The sequence below is a fragment of the Miniopterus schreibersii genome, assembly GCF_964146895.1.
Source record: "Miniopterus schreibersii genome assembly, chromosome: 4".
Taxonomy (NCBI): domain Eukaryota; kingdom Metazoa; phylum Chordata; class Mammalia; order Chiroptera; family Miniopteridae; genus Miniopterus; species Miniopterus schreibersii.
The window spans coordinates 83,561,199-83,580,216 of record NC_138105.1 but is presented as its reverse complement, the minus strand read 5'-3'; positions in this window follow the sequence as shown (position 1 = coordinate 83,580,216).

Here is a 19,018-nt window from a genome sequence, read left to right as displayed (position 1 = left end):
CGCCAGCTCCTGACTCGCACCTTTGGCCCCGCCCCGTGATTCCCGGAGGCCCCGCCCTCCCCACCTGCAGCTCCTCCAGGCCGTTTCCAGGGGCTTTTCTGTGCAAGTGGCCTCTCGAGCCTCATGCTCAGGACTTTCCTAAAATCTCTCAAACAAGCAGCAGCTGCCCCATAAGGCTTGACAAGCGGCCCCAGGCCTGGCACTAGCGGCAGCTGCATTGGCTCATAGCTTGGCCTCTCCTGGGCACCTCCAAGCCCAGCACAAGGAGCACCCAACTACGGTTTGCTGTGTAGCTCATGCTGGGTGGCCCTGGACAAGGCACTGGCACAGGCTGACTTTGCACCTCCCGGGAGGCCCCAGAGTCAGTGCACCTGGTGCTCAGACTCGACCATGCTGGATTACAACCCTACCACATCCACGAGTGACACTCAAGGGGCGCACTTGGTGAACACCAAAGCCCCACTGAAGTAAATCCTGCTCCCTAGGGGTGTCTCCAGCACAGCAGCTCTTTGGCTGTAGTTGCAGCTGGTCCTCACAGCCAATTTGTCTGGGGGTCAGTTCGCCCCAGTGACACCAACAGCAACCAAGGCTCAACTACAACAGGACAGTGCACTCAGCCCACACAGGGGAGCACCTGGAAGGCCCAGCTCAGGGGACTGGGGAGGCTGAGCCACTGGGCCCCACAGGACACCTACTACACAAAGCCACTCTACCAATTCCAGGAGACAGAGCAGCTCTACCTAATACATAGAAACAAACACCTGAAAGCAGCCAAAATGTGGAGGCAAAGAAACATGTCACAAAGGAAAGAACAGAAGAAATCTCTAGAAGAGGAACTAAATGAAATAGATCCAAGCAAGCTAACAGATACAGGGTTCAGAATTATGGTTATAAGGATGTTTAAGCAGACTATTAGGGAAATAACTGAGAAAATCGATCACATAATAAAGTACCAATTTGAAATGAAGGCTACAGGAACTGAAATAAAGAATAATTTACAGGTAATCAACAGCAGAGTAGAGGACACTGAGAATCAAATCAGCAATTTGGAACATGAGGAAACAAAAAACACCCAACCAGGAGAGCAAAAAGAAAAAAGAATCCAGAAATATGAAGATAGTATAAGGAGCCTCTGGGACGACTTCAAGAGGCTCAACATTTGTATTATTGGGGTGCCAGAGGGGAAGGAAGAGACTAAGAAATTGAAAACCTATTTGAAAAAAATAATGACAGAAAACTTCCCCTACCTGGGGAAAGAAATCGACTTACAAGTCCAGGAAGCACCGAGGGTCCCAAACAAGAGGAACCCAAAGAGGCCCACAGCAAGACACATCATCATTAAAATGCCAAAGCTTAAAGACAAAGAGAGAATCTTAAAAGCAGCCAGAGAAAAGCAGTTAGTTGCCTACAAGGGAGCAGCCATGCAACTGTCAGCTGATTTCTCAACAGAAATTTTGCAGCCTGAAGGAAGTGGCAAGAAATATTCAAAGTGATGAAAAACGTGGAACTACAACCAAGATTGCTCTACCCAGCAAAGCTGTCATTTAGAATTGAAGGTCAGATAAAGAGCTTCTCAAACAAGGCAAAGCTAAAGGAGTTCATCACCACCAGACCAGCACTACAGGAAATGTTGAAGGGTCTTCTTTAACAAGAAGCTAATAAACAAAAGAATCTGACGAACTAAATAGATCCAGAGACATTGACGCATGTAACAGACGATCATATCTCAGAGGAAAGAGGGAAGGGGGTGGAGGGTGGGAAGAGATTAACGAAAGAAGTTATATGCATATATGCACAACCCATGGACACAGTCAATAAAGGATGAAGGCCTAGGGAGGGGGTGGGAGTGAGGTGGAGGGGGTCAGTGCGGGAAAAAAATGGGACACCTGTAATAGTTTCAATAATAAAGATAAATTTAAAAAAATAAATAAAATAAGAAAAAAATAAATAAATAAAATGGACAAAGGACTTGAATATACATTTCTCCAAAGAAGATATATAAATGGCCAATAAGCACACAAATAATGCCATAATTAGCCATCAATTACCAAATATATACTATTTATGCAAAAAAAAAACAAGATGAGATGCCACTTCACATCCACTAGGAGGGATGTAATAGAAAAGACAATTAAAAGGTGTTGCCGAGGAGATGGAGGGGAACGGCAGGGTTGGGGAATGAGCTAAGGTTAGCAGGGTTTGGGGCGGAGGGGTGATGAAAACGTTTTAAAACTGATTGTGAGGATGAACAACCGTGTAAGTATGCTAAAGCCATTGAATTATATACTTTAAATTGGAAAAAAAGAAAAAAAAGAAACAAAGACCAAGAAAGAGAACAGACAGAGCACTGTGCTGCAACCGAGGAGACCGAGCTCTATTTCACACCTGCGCACTCAAATGACAAAGTCTGCCAGAGAGAGAAAACTAAAATCAGGGGTTCTCGTGGTCTCTGCTACAGGCCCTGTTAACACTGGGCCTGCAAAAGCGGAATCCAAACCTAAAAGTGTAGCCCCTCACAGATCACCCCACCAGAGTCAAACTGACCGAGAAGCATGGGAGGAGAGCAGATATCCCGAGGAAAAGCAGAGTAGGAAGACGTGGAACAGGCCTCGTAGGGGCAGTCGGAGGCCTAGTCACACGGTCACATCTCTTTACCTTCAGAACACCCTGGGGATGGAGTGGGTGGGCATCTTCTGATCCTGAATCCTTCCCTCGGAAGCCACGTTTTCTCCCCTTGGTCACATGCTCTAGCCTGTGCGTACAAGTCTCATCATCAAGGCTCAACAAAAATGCTCAGGGCTCCCCAGAGCTTATGGCTTATTTACTGTGCAGCTTCTAAACGCTCAGATTCAGCCACAGGGCAGCCAATTATCATATCAATGAAATCTCTGCTGAATTATCAGAACCAGTTTGCATCTTCAAAAAAATAAAAAACCTCAACAGGGGAAGTGATCACATCAGTTCTACTGAAACAATATGAAACCGAGATGTGAACTCCCAGATGTTTTTGTTCAAGGGCACTTTAAACCTGAGGACAAAAATTGCTGAAAAGCATTAACATACAGAAACTTTTTTTGGAATAACTTCACTGTTGTTTCTTGAATTCGAGACTCTTCTGTCTCCTATAATTCTACCTCTCTGGGTCCTAACAAGCTGCTCATTCCAAACAGATCACTTAAGGAACAATCACACTGGCTGTAATTCCGATATAAAGCCGTTCAACTCAACAAGCAGAATCACTTGTGCAAGTAAATCACAGTATCCCTGTGAAATAGGAAAAAAGAGTGTAATTTATATTATTTTTAGAAATAAAGGAAAAGCAAATAAGTGACTTGCTGAGGTCAGATAAACCTTAACACACAAACAACCTGGTTCCTATTTCCATGCTCTGGCCAGAAAGACACCTTCCCTTGACCTCTCCTTTTTATTTACATCTTACTCTAGTGCAGAATCCACAGCTGTTCCTCGGTGTTCATTTTCTTCTTTTTTTTTTTTTTTTAAAGAATAGTTTATTGATTTTTAGAGAGAGAGGAGGCAGAGGGAGAGGGAAAGGGAGAGAGAGAAGCATCGATGTGAGAGCATGTTGATCTGCTGCCTCCTGCCCCCTACCTGGGATCAAGCCCACGACCTGGGCATGTGCCCTTGACTGGGATTCGAAGGGACTGGGATGATGCCCAGCCAACCAAGCCACACCAGCCAGGGCCATTTTCCCTTTGATAATAGGACCTCTTGAGTTTGCACAAATCAGTAAGACTGCCCTGGCGGAGGTGATATTTCCCATCTTCCTGACAGCTGGGTGTAGCCACCCAAACAAGCTTGGGAGTGAAATGCAAGACCTCCCGTCATTTCCTTAGAGAGAGACGGAGCTGCTGGCCCTGCGTGTTCTTTGTCCCCACACTGCTGGCGGGGAAGTGAGGACTGCAGGAACTCTGGCAGCCTGTGCTGGGATCGTGGAACAGTGCTGCTAGCCTGGGCCTCAGACCGCTCCCCTGTGAACGTCCATGTGCAACAGAAGGAAACTTCCATGTGATCCAAGCCACTGCACTGCATGATCTCTTTTTCCCCCATCTAATAAATTCCACCCAGCCCCAGATTTTAGTCAATGAAGAAACTCACTTTAAGGCTCATTTACCCTGGAACACGTTCAGAGGAGACGGACTGGAAAGGGGGGTAACTAGAAGTCATGACCCAGGAGGGACCACAAAAAAGACCTGGGAACACATGAGGTGAGGAAGGAAAGAAAGAGACGTACCAGTGGGCATTCTCTTCATATTTTTCAAGGATTATTGTGTGAGGAAATAATCACTCTTGTGCCCACGTATATCAAGAAAATAAAGTACGATTCATTTCCAGAAGCTCAGTAGGAACAAATTTCAGCCTCATTAAAGGAGGCGCTTTCTCATGATCACAACCACCCAAAGATATGCAGGAAGGCCCTGGGTACTGATGAGCTCCCAGTCACTGGAGGTAAGCAAACAAAATTGGATGTGAGAACGTAGAGTACAAGGTCAGGATTCTGACGGAACTAGGTTCTAATTCTGACTCTGCCATTTACCAGCTGTCATTCCTTAATATTTATGAGCCAAGTCTTCATTTGTAAAATGGGGCTAATTTTAATATTTATTGAATAGAACTGAGTAATAATAATAAAACACACGTGGGAGACTTTCCACTGGAGATGCTACATACACGACCTTATTTGGTGGGGATATTAAAGCAGGGTTTAATCTCAGGCAAAGAGGGAAGGATGGTCATGATAGATGGTCCTGTGATTCTGAATATTTATTTCCCTTTCGGCGGTGCACAAGCAGGATGCTTATTGAAAAAGCTTGGCTAACAAATTATCAAGTCATTCCTCCCTCTGTGAGTGCCAGATGTTTCAGGAATAATTCAGTTGAGTGGCCCTCACTCACTCTCAGCCCCCGGCTCAGAGCACTTCAGGTCTTTGTTGGATGAGAGAATTATCGCTCCTGGACACCCAGAAGTTCTGCCAAGACCATTTGCCTATATAGACTCCTATTTGGTCCAAACTTCCGAGAGAGTGAGGGGTGTGCCTGGGATAAGGCATATCTGTGGTAAGGAAAAAGCTAACACCTAGGAGTCCAGAGGGTAAGTGCTGGTCTGATGACTGACACTTAACTGACTTTCGGATCTTGAAGTTTCCCCACCTCTTTAGAATTGGTATCCAAGTCTAGAATATAAGGGGGCTGGGAGAGGTCATCTAAGGGTCCTTCCAGGTTCAGAATCCCATCCTTTTCATCCAAAGAAGCAAGATGACTCACTCCTTGGAAGCTTAGATCACTCTCTTCAAGTTCAAAAGCTACTGAATGTTGGTGGGAATACAGACTGGTGCAGCCCCTGTGGAAAGCACTATGGAGTTATCTCAAAAAATTAAAAAAATGGAACTGCCTTATGACCAAAGATCCCACTTCTGGGAATATATCCAAAGAAATCCAAAACTAATTTGAAAGGATATATACAGCCCTATATTTATTGCAGCATTATTTACAACAGCCAAGATTAGGAAGCAGCCCAAGTGTCTATCAGTAAATGAGTAGACAAAAAAAACTCTGGTACATTTACACAGTGGAATACTACGCAGCTGTGAAAAAGGACTGTTACCCTTCGCAACAGCATAGACGGTCCCTGAGAGCATTAGGCTAAGTGAAATGAGCCAGTCAGAGAAAGACAAATACCACATGATCTCACTTATATGTGGAATCTCATGAACAAAATAAACTAACAAAATAGAAACAGGCTCATAGATAGAGAACAGACTGACAGCTGTCTGAGGGGAGTGGAGTTGTGGGGCTGAGTAAAAAAGGTAAAGGGATTAAGCAAAAGAAAAAACAAACAAACCTCATAGATATAGACTAGAGTATGGGGATCACCAGAGGGAGAGGGGGGTGGAGGGAGGTAGAAGAGGGTATAGTGATGAAGGAGACTTAACTTGGGGCGGTGAACACACGATACAATATACAGATGATGTGCTGTAGAACTGTACACCTGAAACCTATGTGACTTTACTAACCAATGTGCCCCCAATAAATTCAATAAAAAAGAAAAAAAAGCTACTGAAACCTAGGATTCAGAACAATATTGTGGGGATTTTAGAATATATAACACTGTCATTTGACATAAATAATCAACTTTTGTGAGCAGACTGAAATAATTAATCCCTTTTTCAAAAAGGCAACAGAACCATAAGGATGTCAAGGCCTTTAAATATCTTAGGGCGGGAGCAGGGGTTGTTCACATGGAACCACAAGATGCCAGTGGCGAGGTGGTCCCCGCTGGGCACTACGGCTGGTGGTTAGGACGGTGGCATCGAGAGCGGTCAAACCTGAATGTAAATCCAAACCTGCCACACATGTTGATGGCAACTTTGAAGAAATTGTTTTTCAGGCCTCGTTTTATTTCCCTTGACAATTGCCACCCCGTTGTTTGTGTTTTGTAATGCTAATTAAAGGAGGTAATGATTGTAAAATTCTTAGCACTCCGCCTAGCAATTTAACCACTGGAATTTTTACCCATTTGAGGACAGGGACTTTGGTTATCTTACTCCATAGTAGTCCTAGAAAATAATCCTTACGTGGTACAGAGTAAGTGCTCAAGAAACTTTCAAATAAATGCTGCCACGTGCCCAAGGGTCTACGGAGCTGCCCACAGTGATGGGAACGTCTGGCCCAATCCCCTTTTGAACAGTATCACTAGTCTTATCTTTTCGTCTGCATCTGCGTGTATGTGGTATAACCATAGTCACTGAATGTGTACATATGGCCACTGGGCCCCAATCTAGGTGATGTCAATTGGCATCACTGTTCTGGGTCATCGTCAAAGTTGCCTGCCTTAGGATCCTGAAATTTCCATCTTTTGATTTTGAGAGGTTTAAGTAGGTTCTTGATCTTGTTTGGACAGTGATGGAATTCAGCACAGGGAAAATCAACCACATTAGTAATAAAATCTATAAGTAATTTAAAGAGTCGTTAGAATTATAACATTGGCTCTCACTGCACAACCATCCCCCAAAAAGGGTACAAAGAAAACTGTAGATATATTTTCAACCCAACCAACCACCATTTATAAGATTTTTATGCTAGTTCACTTAGCTGGAATTTTACATAAGCCAATTTAGACACACTACTGCCTTGGGAATCAAGGCAATTATAACCATAATACCAAAAGACTACTTTTTAAATAATCAACATCATCATTGTAATTATTTAGCCAACAAAAGGACACTTTCAAAGTAGCAGAGACTTTTATAACCAGGATATTATTAAATAGGAATCCCCAAGGGATAAATTCATAGAAGAATGACCAATGTGTCCTATTAAAAAGAGTCACTTATTGACAAATTCAGCACATAAATGATGTACATTGTGCAAACCAATTTGTCTTTGCAGTTAGCAAAATACTTTTGCAAAAATTTTAGGAATTTTTTTCCTGTCTCTAACTATTGAAAGACAGAGTCTATTTCCTTTACGTCTCTAAAGTAGAGGTAATTGTATAAGAATTATTTTTAATTCCTATAAAATTGTACTTAATGGCCTACATCAAGGCCACTTCCATTAGGAAAATACAAAAATTCTTCCTTATTAGCAAGACTTATCTGTTGCTCAGTCTGGTAGCCATTAGCCACATGTAGCCACTGGGAACTTGACATGGGCTGTAAAACCAAGCAGTTGAGTTTTTAGTTTTATGTCTTTTTTATTGATTTTAATTTACAAACTGAAGCAAAATAAAATACTTTTCCATTAGACATAACGTTATGATTTCAATGATACTACATTCCTCTTTATTAAGAATTTAGCACCCCAATGGAGCTGTACATAAACAAAAATAATGGAAAATATGCCACTAATAATTTTACGTTGATTATTTGTTGAAACGATGTTTTGGATATGTTGGGTTAAATAAAGTGTAGTATTAAAATTATTTCCCCCTATTTCTTCTCACTTAGTTTTTAATGTAGCTACTAAAAGAGTTTTCATTATGTATGTGGCTCATTATATTTCCACTGAATGGCACCCATCTTGCAATCTAGAAATATCTACTTACTCAAGTTCTGCTCCCTCTAGTGGTGGTGACATTTATATTTCACCAACCCTCCCACAGATAATATTTGTGAACAAAATGGGGGGGAGGCAGGGGGAGATTTTTTTTTGAAGGCCTAGAGAGCAACTGAAAGCATGAAGGAATTAGAGGGACGCTGACCCTCGAAAGAAGAAAACTGCCCTAGATAAAATTCACATTCATTAAGCTTTTGCACCCGAGGGCATTCTCTAATCTGCAGGGAACAGAATGCAGAGAATTTAAGCAGCAAGTCATCATCTTAATGGATTGAGAAGTCAGGGGCTGGAGGTTAGGGCTGTCAGAGCAGCTAAAAAGGGAAGGGGCAATATAAGAAAGGAGAAAGTCCCTAACTCTGCATAAGATTGCCACCCAAACCCCCGGCTCACCTGTGAGCCAGTGCTCGGAAAATAGCAAGATAACAATAGGAACTGAGCAGAGATCTCACCTTCTTCCCACTGCGAGGGAGGCAGTTTGGTGCTTATGTGGGCTGCCTGCTGGAACAAAAATAAACACCCCAGGAGAAAACGGGCTCAGTCTCCACCACATTTCATTCAGAACGTGCAGCGTAACGGGTTAAATTAGCAGACTCACTAAGAAACAGGAAAGTGTGATCCACAGTCAAGAGCAAAAGCAGTCGATAGTTACGGAGCCTGAAATGCCTGAGATGCTGGGATTAGGAGATTAAGTCTATGTTTCAGACTGTCAAGGATACTATGTATCATAATGAATAAAGAAAGGGACACTAGGCCAGGAAAATGGTAAACTAAATTAAATAACAAAATAAAAATTCTAAAACTAAAAAGTAAAATATCCGAAATGAAAATACCTTTGACAAGTCTTTAAAAGCAGATTGGAGTTAGCAAGAAGCATGTATCGATGAAACCGAAGCTAGGTTACCTGCTGAACATTATTTCCTGAAGATAGATTGAATATCAACATAAATCATCCGATGTGAAGGACTGAGCAAATAAAGGTCAAAAATAAATCAACGGAACCTCAGAGCCTCGTTGACAACAGGGAATGGTATAAAACCTGTGGAATGGCCTCCGCGTTGACAGCGCGCCTGCGAATACCCGCGAGCATTCCTGGAACCTGCTGGGGTTTCCGAAAGCGTGGCGAGGGCCAGCCCACCACGGGACACGGTGCAAGGCGGTCGAGGACCCTCTCCAGGCCCAGGGACACTGACATGGGGCCGGAAGCAGTGGCTCTGGTGGGCAGACTAAGTGGATTTTCTAGGAAACGTCTAAAACTACCAAGAAGATTATGCTGAGGCTTGAATGTGTTGGGCCCAACTGCAGGACTAAGAGAGTGCTGACCATTAAGGGGTGCGAGCATGTTGAGCTAAGAGGAGACGGGACAAGAAAGGGCCAAGTGAGCCAGTTCTAAGCTCCATCTTTTGTTTTATGATGAAGACAATAACATCTTTAGTTCTATAAATAATATGTTATAGAATATATATATTATTATATAATTATATTACATAAAATATATTAGGTATTACCATATTAATTTACATATATATGAGTCCCAGAGTACAGAAGAAATAAAACAAGACAGGAAAAAAGGTGGGGGGAGAGTAGTGAAATATTCCCCAAACTGGGGGGGCAGGGGGAGGATCCAGACTTGCTGATTCAAGAAACTCATGATTACTTTGCAATCATGGTAACTGCAAAGGAAACCACACCGACGCACATTACAGTCCAACTTCAGAAACCAGAGTTGAGCAGAAGATCCCGAAAGCAGCCAGAGAAAAGATAAATTACATCCAACTCAAAGTCCCTTGCGAATAAAAATAGTGGCTGATATCTCATCAAAATCAAGTGAGGCTAAAGGCAAGGAAACAATGTTTACATTGTTAAAAGAAAAACTCTTTTACCAAGAATTCTATCTTCGGTGAAAAGAACCTTCAAAACTGGGGCAAAATAAAGAGATTTCAGATAACCAGGAACTGCGAGAATTTATTGCCAGCAGAGCTGCACCTCAAAAAATACAAAAAAGCATGTTGCTCACACTTAAGGAAAATGATGGTAGATTCAAAACGGGATTCTGTAAACTCGTGCACAGCACCATAAATCATAAATATAGGAATAAATTTTAAAAATTGATATACTCAGCTCATTATTTAAAGGACATGACTAAAAGTGAAATTTTAACACTTTAACACTACATATTGTGCTGTATCACAGGTGCACATCATAATTCATGCCATAGGTATAATATATATGTTAACAGCCCCGAGTGGATAGTTAAATGGAACTATGTTAGAAGTTCCTGGTATTTTACATGGATTGGTAAAATAGTAACTCTGAGCAGACTGTGACAGGTTAAAAGTGCATAGTGTAATCTTTAAGACAACCACCAAAAATATAAAGAAGGATAGCTAAAAAGCCAATAAAATTGACTTCTAAAATATTTAATTAATATATAAGAAGGCAGGAAGGAAGGGACAGGGAAACCCTAAACAAATAAACAAATTAGCCAACAATCAAAACAAATGGAAACAAACAGCAAAATGACAGGCTTAAATCTACTATGTTGATAATTACATTAAACAAAAATAGACTGAGTACTCCAATTGAAAGTGAACGATGATTGGACTGGATATAAAGAGCAAGAGCTAAATGCTGTCTATAAATGATACCATTTAAATGAAAGATAAAGAGAATCTAAAAGTAACAGTATGAAGAATGATTTATCATACAAATAATAAACGTCATAAAGCTGGAGTGACTATATTAATCCCAAACAAAAAGGAATTCAAGATGTACAAGAAATAATGAAGAATATTTCATAATAAGAAAGCTCCCTCCGCGGTTGAGTGTTGGCCTAGAATCCAGGCGATCGGGGTTCGATTCCCGGTCAGGGCACATGCCCGGGTTGCGGATTCGGTCCCCAGTGGGGGGCGTGCAGGAGGCAGCCGATCAATGACTCTCTCATCATGGATGTTTCTATCTCTCCCGTTCCCTTCCTCTCTCTGAAATCAATAAGGATATAAATATACATATATATATATATATTCTTTTCTTATTACTATATATATATGTGTATATATAGTAATAAGAAAACTGTTAGTTTTTTAGGAAGACAATAATTATAAATTTATGTGCCTATTAAGAGATCATTGAAAAACATCACGCAAAACTGAAAGACCTAAAGGGAGAAATCGACAAATCAACAATACTCATCAGCAACTTTAACATTCCTCTCTGTGTGACTTACAAAGCAGCCAGACAAAAAATCAGTAAGAACATAGAACATCTGCGCATTATTAATCACCTTGACCTGCATAACATTTCCGAGCACTACATCAGCAACTGTAGCAAACACATTCTTTTTAAGTGCACATAAAATAGTAACACACACACACACAGCCAGACTATATGCTGGGCCATAAAAGAAAAAAGCCTCAAGACTTTTAAGACATTGCTATTTAAAGAATGTATTCTCTGACTACGTGGAATGAAAATAGAAATCAGTAAAAGTAAGGTATCTGTAAAAGCCCTATATATTTGTAAATTAAACAGTGCACATAGACATAACCCTATGGATCAAAGAGGTTATAGGGAAATTTTAAAGTATTCAAACTGAGTGGTCATGGAAACACAACATATTGAAATGTGTTAAATGTAGCTAAAATAGTGGTTAGTGAGAAATGTAAAACTTTCTATGCTTATATTAGAGAGGAAGATATGTTTATAATCAACAATGTTTCCATCCTAAGAATCTGGGCAAATGAAAGCCAGCACAAGTAGAAGAAAGGAAATGCTACAGACAAGAGCTGAAATAAATGAGATAAAACAAATAATAGAAAAAGTTCAAGCCCAAAGCAGGTTCTTTCAAAAGATTAATAAGACTGATTACTTCTCACAAGAATCATGGGGGGAAAACAAAACAAAATGGGAAAGCACATCACCAGCATCAGGAATGAAAGAGGGAACATCACTATAAACCTTATAGCTATTAGAGAGGATAATAAGAATATAGTAATACATGAAAAAAAATCAAAATGCACAAGAGAAGCTGCAGTAGACTACCTTTGTATAAGAAAGAAGTAAAACTTACAAAAATCTCCTTATTTGCACATAAAGAAACAGAAAAGATTAACCAGAAATGAAACACTGATTACCCATAGGCCATACACATTGAGGTGTTCAGAAGTGAAGGGTTATTATATCTGTAACTTAGTACACAGAAAAATATTTATATTTATGTTATAGTGCATAACATTTATGTTACACTTTATAAATATACACGAATAAAAGGGAGGGAAAGAGAAAACAAAGAAAATGTGTTAAAATGTTAACATCTGGGGAGTCCGATTGAAGGGTATGCAGATATTATTTGTATTATTTTTGTGACTTTCATTTAAGCCTGAAATTACTTCAAAATAAAAAGTTAAAAAAGGATAATAAAGGAATATGGGGGGGTGCCAATAAATTTAACAACAAAAATACAATAGACAAATTTCATGAAATCATAATCGATAAAATACACAGAGGAAACTAAAAACTCTGAAGAGAGCTTTGTCTAGTAAAGAAATAAAATTCACTATTTAAAATTCTCTCCATAAGAAAATTCCAGGTCGAGATGGTATAGCTGGTGATACTATCAAACTTAAAAAATAAAAAGCAATGCCAATCTTACGGCCTTTGCTCATAGACTAGGAGATAGAACCCTTCCCAACTTTTTTTAATGAAGCTAATACACCTTGATACAAAAGTTCAACACAGACATTGAAGTGTTACAAACTAAAATGTCTCATGAACATAGATGAAAACATTCTTCACAAAATACTAGCGAATTGAAACCTTGTTTTTAGGAAATGGACACCAAAGAATTTAGGTGCGTAGAGGCATGATGTCTGCAAACTACTCAGAAATGGTTAAAAAATGTGTGCACGTATCTCTGCCTCCCTGCAGATCAACAGCTAATGAGGCAGCGAATGGGGCAAGATGCCAGCTGCTGGCTCTGGAGGAAGGGGGTTCAGGAGTGTCTTGTATTCTTCTTGCAGCTCCATGTAATTTGAAGCTTCACTGGTGTAAAAGGTTACAAGAAACTCTACTTACCGTCACAGCTTAACCATGTGTGCTTTGCATACCCCTGCCAAAGGCTGCTTCAGGGCCTAGAAGACCACAGAAAGACAGCCGCATTAATACAAAGAATTTAAAATCTAGTAACACTATTTCATAAGATATGCCAGCATCCTTTGCAGACCATATTCTGTATCTTTTTTCTGTCTCCTTCAAATCAAGCCTGGACTTTGAAAGACAGTAGCCTCATGCAGTCATCAGGCATCAGGGCCCCTCACTCATGAGTCACTGTCCCTCTCTCCCTTCTAAACGGTTCTAGCATTTTCCCCTCCTGCCCGTCTTTATGGAAATCATCATCGTGGCACTCTTGAGGCCATCCTGACTCGGTTATTTAAACAGGCCCTAATTGCCTCTCATCCGGCTCCACGACCAATCATTCTTCAGGCAGCCAGGGCAGTCGTCTTTCCTTCTACCGAGTGGCCTGCCTCCGTGGATTAAAACCTGACAATCACTCGGCATTACCAACGGAACAGGACCCACGCCCCTGGGAATTTTGAACAAGATCTCTCACGATGCCACCCTGTCACAGCCTTAGGTCTGCCCACCCTGGCCAAGAGGATTCTGAGGTGCCCCACAGTGACTCCCACCCCGGTGTGATCTCCTCCCCCACAGCGTGGGCAGGATCTGTAACCTTCTAGCCACAGGACATTGCAGACAATAATGCGACATCACTCCTGTGATCACGTTCTATTATATGGTAAAAATGAAGGATTCTACAGATGCAATTAGGCTCCCAAAAGAGCTGATTGGGAGTTCACCAAAAGGGAGATCATCCTGGGTGGGCCGAAATCCATCAGGTGGGAGGAGGGATCAGGGACTCCAAGTGTCCCCACCCTGCTGCTCTCCTGAAGAGTCACAGTGATGATGTGACCGCCAATAAAGGGAGCCTCGCGCCAAAGAACTGCGGGGGGCGGGAAGGGGTATCTCCAGGAGCTGAGGCCCATGGGCCAGCAGTCAGCACGGGAGTGAGGACCTCAGTCTTAGAATCACGAGCGAATTCTGCCAGCAACCACGTAAACTCAGAAGAGGACCTGAGCCCCAGATGAGGGTGCAGGATGGATGAGCCTGAATTTGGCCTCGTGAGAACCTGAGCAGAGAACCCAGAGAAGCCACGCCCCGGCTTCTAAACCACAGGAACTAAGATGATTAACAGGTGTTGTTTTAAGCCGCTAAGTGTGTGGTAATTTGCTAAACAGCATGAGAAAACTAACACACCTACCAAGGACCATCCGTGCCTATGTGTGCACTGATCATATTTCATGTCTCAGAATATTTGTATCTACCTGAAAAGGTGTCTTGTCATCCTACAACCTCTAATTTAGAGGGAGTTATTCCCCTGTCTTTGTCGCCCACTTTTTATCTATACAACATGTTATAATATTGGTGTAAGCATTTGTGTTTCCCGCTAGACTAATCTCCTTGATGTCAAGGACAAGGGCTCATCTTGACATTTTCCCTGTAATTGGCTCATAAGAGATTTTCAATCTGTTTTAGCTGAGATTGTCCTAATTGACTGGAAAAAAATTACTCTGTTATCTATAAGCACATTCCTTTTTGTCATTTCCCCTAAGTAATTAATAGATATGGAATTTTAAAAATCTCTTATACCACAGGAAAGAAACAATAAATTCACACAGAAGCTCTCCAATCCAATACAGTAATCAATCACCCTAACTCCAGGTCTGTAGCTATAAATGCCGCTACGATTTCTGTAACATTCTGTTTTTCTCAAAGCAGAACAATGAAGGCTGCCAGCAAAGTCACTAATTGCCGGATGAGACAAAGGAGACGGTCTGTGACTGCTGACATTTCACTAACACCTTATTAGTATGCTAGGGTCTCAGCAAAGCAGCCAAAGAGATGAGCTGCACTTCTTGGGAGGACAGGAATCGGGCTCACTTTTTTTTTTTTTAATATATCTTTATTGATTTCAGAAAGAGGAAGGGAGAGGGAGAGAGATAGAAACATCAATGATGAGAGAGTCATTGATCAGCTGCAGCCCGCAACCCGGGTATGTGCCCTGACTGGGAATCGAACCCCGATCTCCTGGATCCTAGGTGGACGCTCAACCGCTGAGCCACCCCCGGCCGGGCTCGGGCTCACTTAAAGAGAAGAGGCCCTCAAAAGAATGGGGATGGGCTGAAGCAGCAGTATCTAGAACAAGGTGGGGTGTGGCACTGAACGCATCCGGTTTGCACAGTGTCCCTCACGTCCCCACCCTTCACCAACACGCACCTCAGTCCCCAATGGAAAACACTTGGACTTAGGATTCAATTAGATGCACTGTTCCTTTTGTCAGATCGGCAAAACATGTATTTTTGGCGTGCCACAGACTTGTAGTCATTAGTCTGTGTGTGCCACGAGATGAAAAAGGCTGAAAATCGCTGCTCTAATTACATAAAATAACACAAAAATAAATCTGGCAAATTCCTCTCGCTTTGGACGGCATCATCTTTTTTAGCCATGTTCTCAGGAACAAATATACCTGCACCTTTCATGAGAGCCTGTAATTGTAACCATTTTCTTCCCCCATTATTTCTGTGCAAAGAGGTAGTGCTGGGAGCTTCTTTGTAGTTCAGTCTACTGAGTTGTATCACAGGCTGCGGAGACCAGGCTGTAAGAAACATTGTGAGAAACGACCCAGTGCTTGGAGACATCATGGAAAGAATATATACATTGTCTTGTGGCTCTGGTAAGTGACAGAGCTCTTGAACACCACAGGATGCGGCCTCACTCACCTGGGTGTTATTTTAACAGAGATACACTTGCATACGCAAAGCTGCTTTCAGAGGCGAGCATGGTTACACTGCAGGCCTCTCCCGCATCCCCTCCTGCCCGTCTCCCCTGGGTCCTCATCCTTCCCATGGTGAACCCACCTTTTTTCCTCCAAATGATTTCTCCTGGAGCCCTTTTCCTCTCAGCTAAAGATGCTTGCTTTCCCTCGACGCCAAAGGGAAATATTTTTAATGCCCCATTAAAAAGGGTTATGGCTAAAACTCAGATTCTAGACACAAAATAACAACTCTGTAACCTTAGGCATATAACTGAACCTTTCGGAGTCTTTTCATTGGTAAAATGGAAATAACTGTGGCATCTGCCTCATAAACTAACCGGAGGATTGAATGAAGTCGCAAGCACACGATAAGCCCTGGAAGAGAGGTCGCTCCTGCTATGGTTTTGATGCTCATCACTGTAATAGCTTCACTTGAAAAAAGGGCTCTCCCTCCTTTCTTGACTTTCCTCTGGTAGTGCCAACTGGTAGGAGCCCCACAGGGAACAGAGCTGTGAATAATTCCCTATCTGCTTCCTCTTCTCCCTTCCTCCCATTCCCACAATTTCTAAACAAATCAATGGTTTCAAACATATTTCAGAAGAAGCCAGGGAAGGCAAACACCATTCTAAGTGGGGCCAGGGCCTGCGGAGTGTGCCCAGGCGCTGGGGGCTGTGCCAGTGCCACGTTCATCTCAGGCGTCTGAGGACCCGTGTCGTGTCTGCCGACGGCGAGGTCGCTTGCTCCGCCGCTGCCAGCCAATCGCGAACCATGCACAAGCCAGGCAGCCCCACGGGCCCTACTGCAGCCCCCCAGTTCCTAATCCCCTCCACCCCTGACCGCCTGCGGGGTCTCTCCTGCTTTGCACAAAATCCCAACAGAAATTTGAACAGGGCAGACTCCTGCTTAAAGTTTCAACAGCCCAACAATAATAGTTTTAATGATGTCCCAAACATTTAGAAATATTCTACATCTAAAATGAATCATCTTCCAGGCTTGGTTTTCCTCCACTGAGTTCTATGATCCAATGTAGATAGTAGATATTTTTTCTTATTCATAGAATAGGTAATATCTTGTAAAATTTATTCATTTTTTTTCCATGTTATCACCACCATCGAGGTAATCCTTTCTTTAACTGTTTTTTTCCTTCTTCTAACTTTGAACTCAGTCATTATTTATTCAGAAATTTTAGCTTATAGATTTATGAACCAGTCAATAGTTAAACAACTATCCCAGTGGGCTCTCACACACTCCTGCATTTATTAATAGGAAACTGAATAGAAGGGAGGAGTCTTGAGTTTGGGGTGGGGAGTAGGAGGTGGGTGGAGAGTTCAAATTCTGGAGTTTGAGATGGAAACCCTGCTTCCATGTCTTAAGAACTCTCTCAACGGCTCTAAGCCTCGCCCCTTCAGCTGCACAATGTGGATCACACTTGCGCCCACTGTCAGGCTGTTCTTAGGACTAAATGGCGTAACAAGTGTCGATCATTTAGCACCAAGCCTGGGCTACAGTAAGAACTCAGGTCATTGTCATCTTCAGCAACTACACAGGGTCATGGAAATGGCCTAGAAGAAGATTCAGGAGATACCTGTTTTCACTCAGGTACGTCATGAACCACCCGTTTGGGGTGAGTCACTTCCCTTGCCTGGACTTCGATTTATTTATCCATAAGTGTGGACAGACAGAACTCTGAGTTCTGAAATTTCCTTAGCTCAACTGAACCTTGTCTTATTGATTCAGAGTCAATATGGTGAACACCAATGATAATACTTTTATTTTTTTCAACACATTTATTGCACGGATAGAGGCCTGGAAAGCCACTTGAAAATAACTTACGGACTTGCCAGTAGTTTGGTAGTAGTGACAATGACACGGTCCAACAAGTGCTATCATAAGGGAGCGTCAAGGAGCTCGTGGTGGGGTGAGGGCGAGAGGAGTCCAGGGCCTTCCGGCAAAAACAGTGTCCGAGCCGGACCCGACGCACAGGAGCGACTCGAAACCCGGGGGAACCGCTGTGGGGACCACTGCTGGCCGCTTCTCTGGGTGACTCAAGATTCTCGCTCTTGTATTTTCTCTGCCCGCATCTTTCCTTGTGTTTCACTTGCCAGCTATCTCGCGTGCGTGCGTCTAACTCTAGTCCCAATTCCTTGCCCAATTCAATGTGCTGTGGGCAATAAAATCAAAGGGCTGATTTTCTTAAAAATCATGCTTTGTTTTGTTTTTATAAAGAATCCTAAGAAGAATGCATTTCTTAGCTATTGACCACTTTTGTTTTATTTTATTTTACTTTATTTTTATTTTTTTATTTTTTTTATATCTTTATTGATTTCAGAGAGAGGAACAGAGAGGGAGAGAGAGAGAGAGATAGAAACATCAATGATGAGAGAGTCATTGATCGAGCCCGCAACCCGGGCATGTGCCCTGACCGGGAATCGAACCCCGATCGCCTGGATCCTAGGTCGACGCTCAACTTCTGAGCCATGCCCGGCGGGCTTATTTTATTTTTTTTAAGTTGCATCATTACTATACTTCAGATCATTGACCTTTATGTAAGTAAGGATTTTTTTTTCTTTTATTTTTTAAAATAATAGGTGGGGAGACAAGGAGGAATAATTAGACACTATTATTGAAAGGGAGTTTTTTTTAGGTGGAAAGAAAAAAAAGGAAATTTCAGAACCACAACTTATTTTTCTTAAAATAGTCTTCCTTACACACAACCCCTAGTGTAAGGTGCAACAACAAAGCCCAGTGGAAGTACTGTGAATTTAGTTAATGACTAAATTAACACAAATGAGAAAGAAATGTCTCATAAAACTTCAGTCACTGCAGGTATAATTTTGCTTTGAAAGGGAATAGATGAGAGACCTCTCCAGGGCCCGTAATAGCCGTCATTTTCACCAAGAACGGGGGGAAATAAAAAGGGGAACACGGCGGAAGAAACGTGTAGGAAAGGGAAAGGCAGCCTGGCTGCAAAGCGAACCTTACACATTGGCGTCTGGAAAAAGTGTCACTCCGGGGACATTTTCATTGTTTTTGCTTTAATTCTACTCAGCTGAATTAATATACCATCCACATTTCAGGT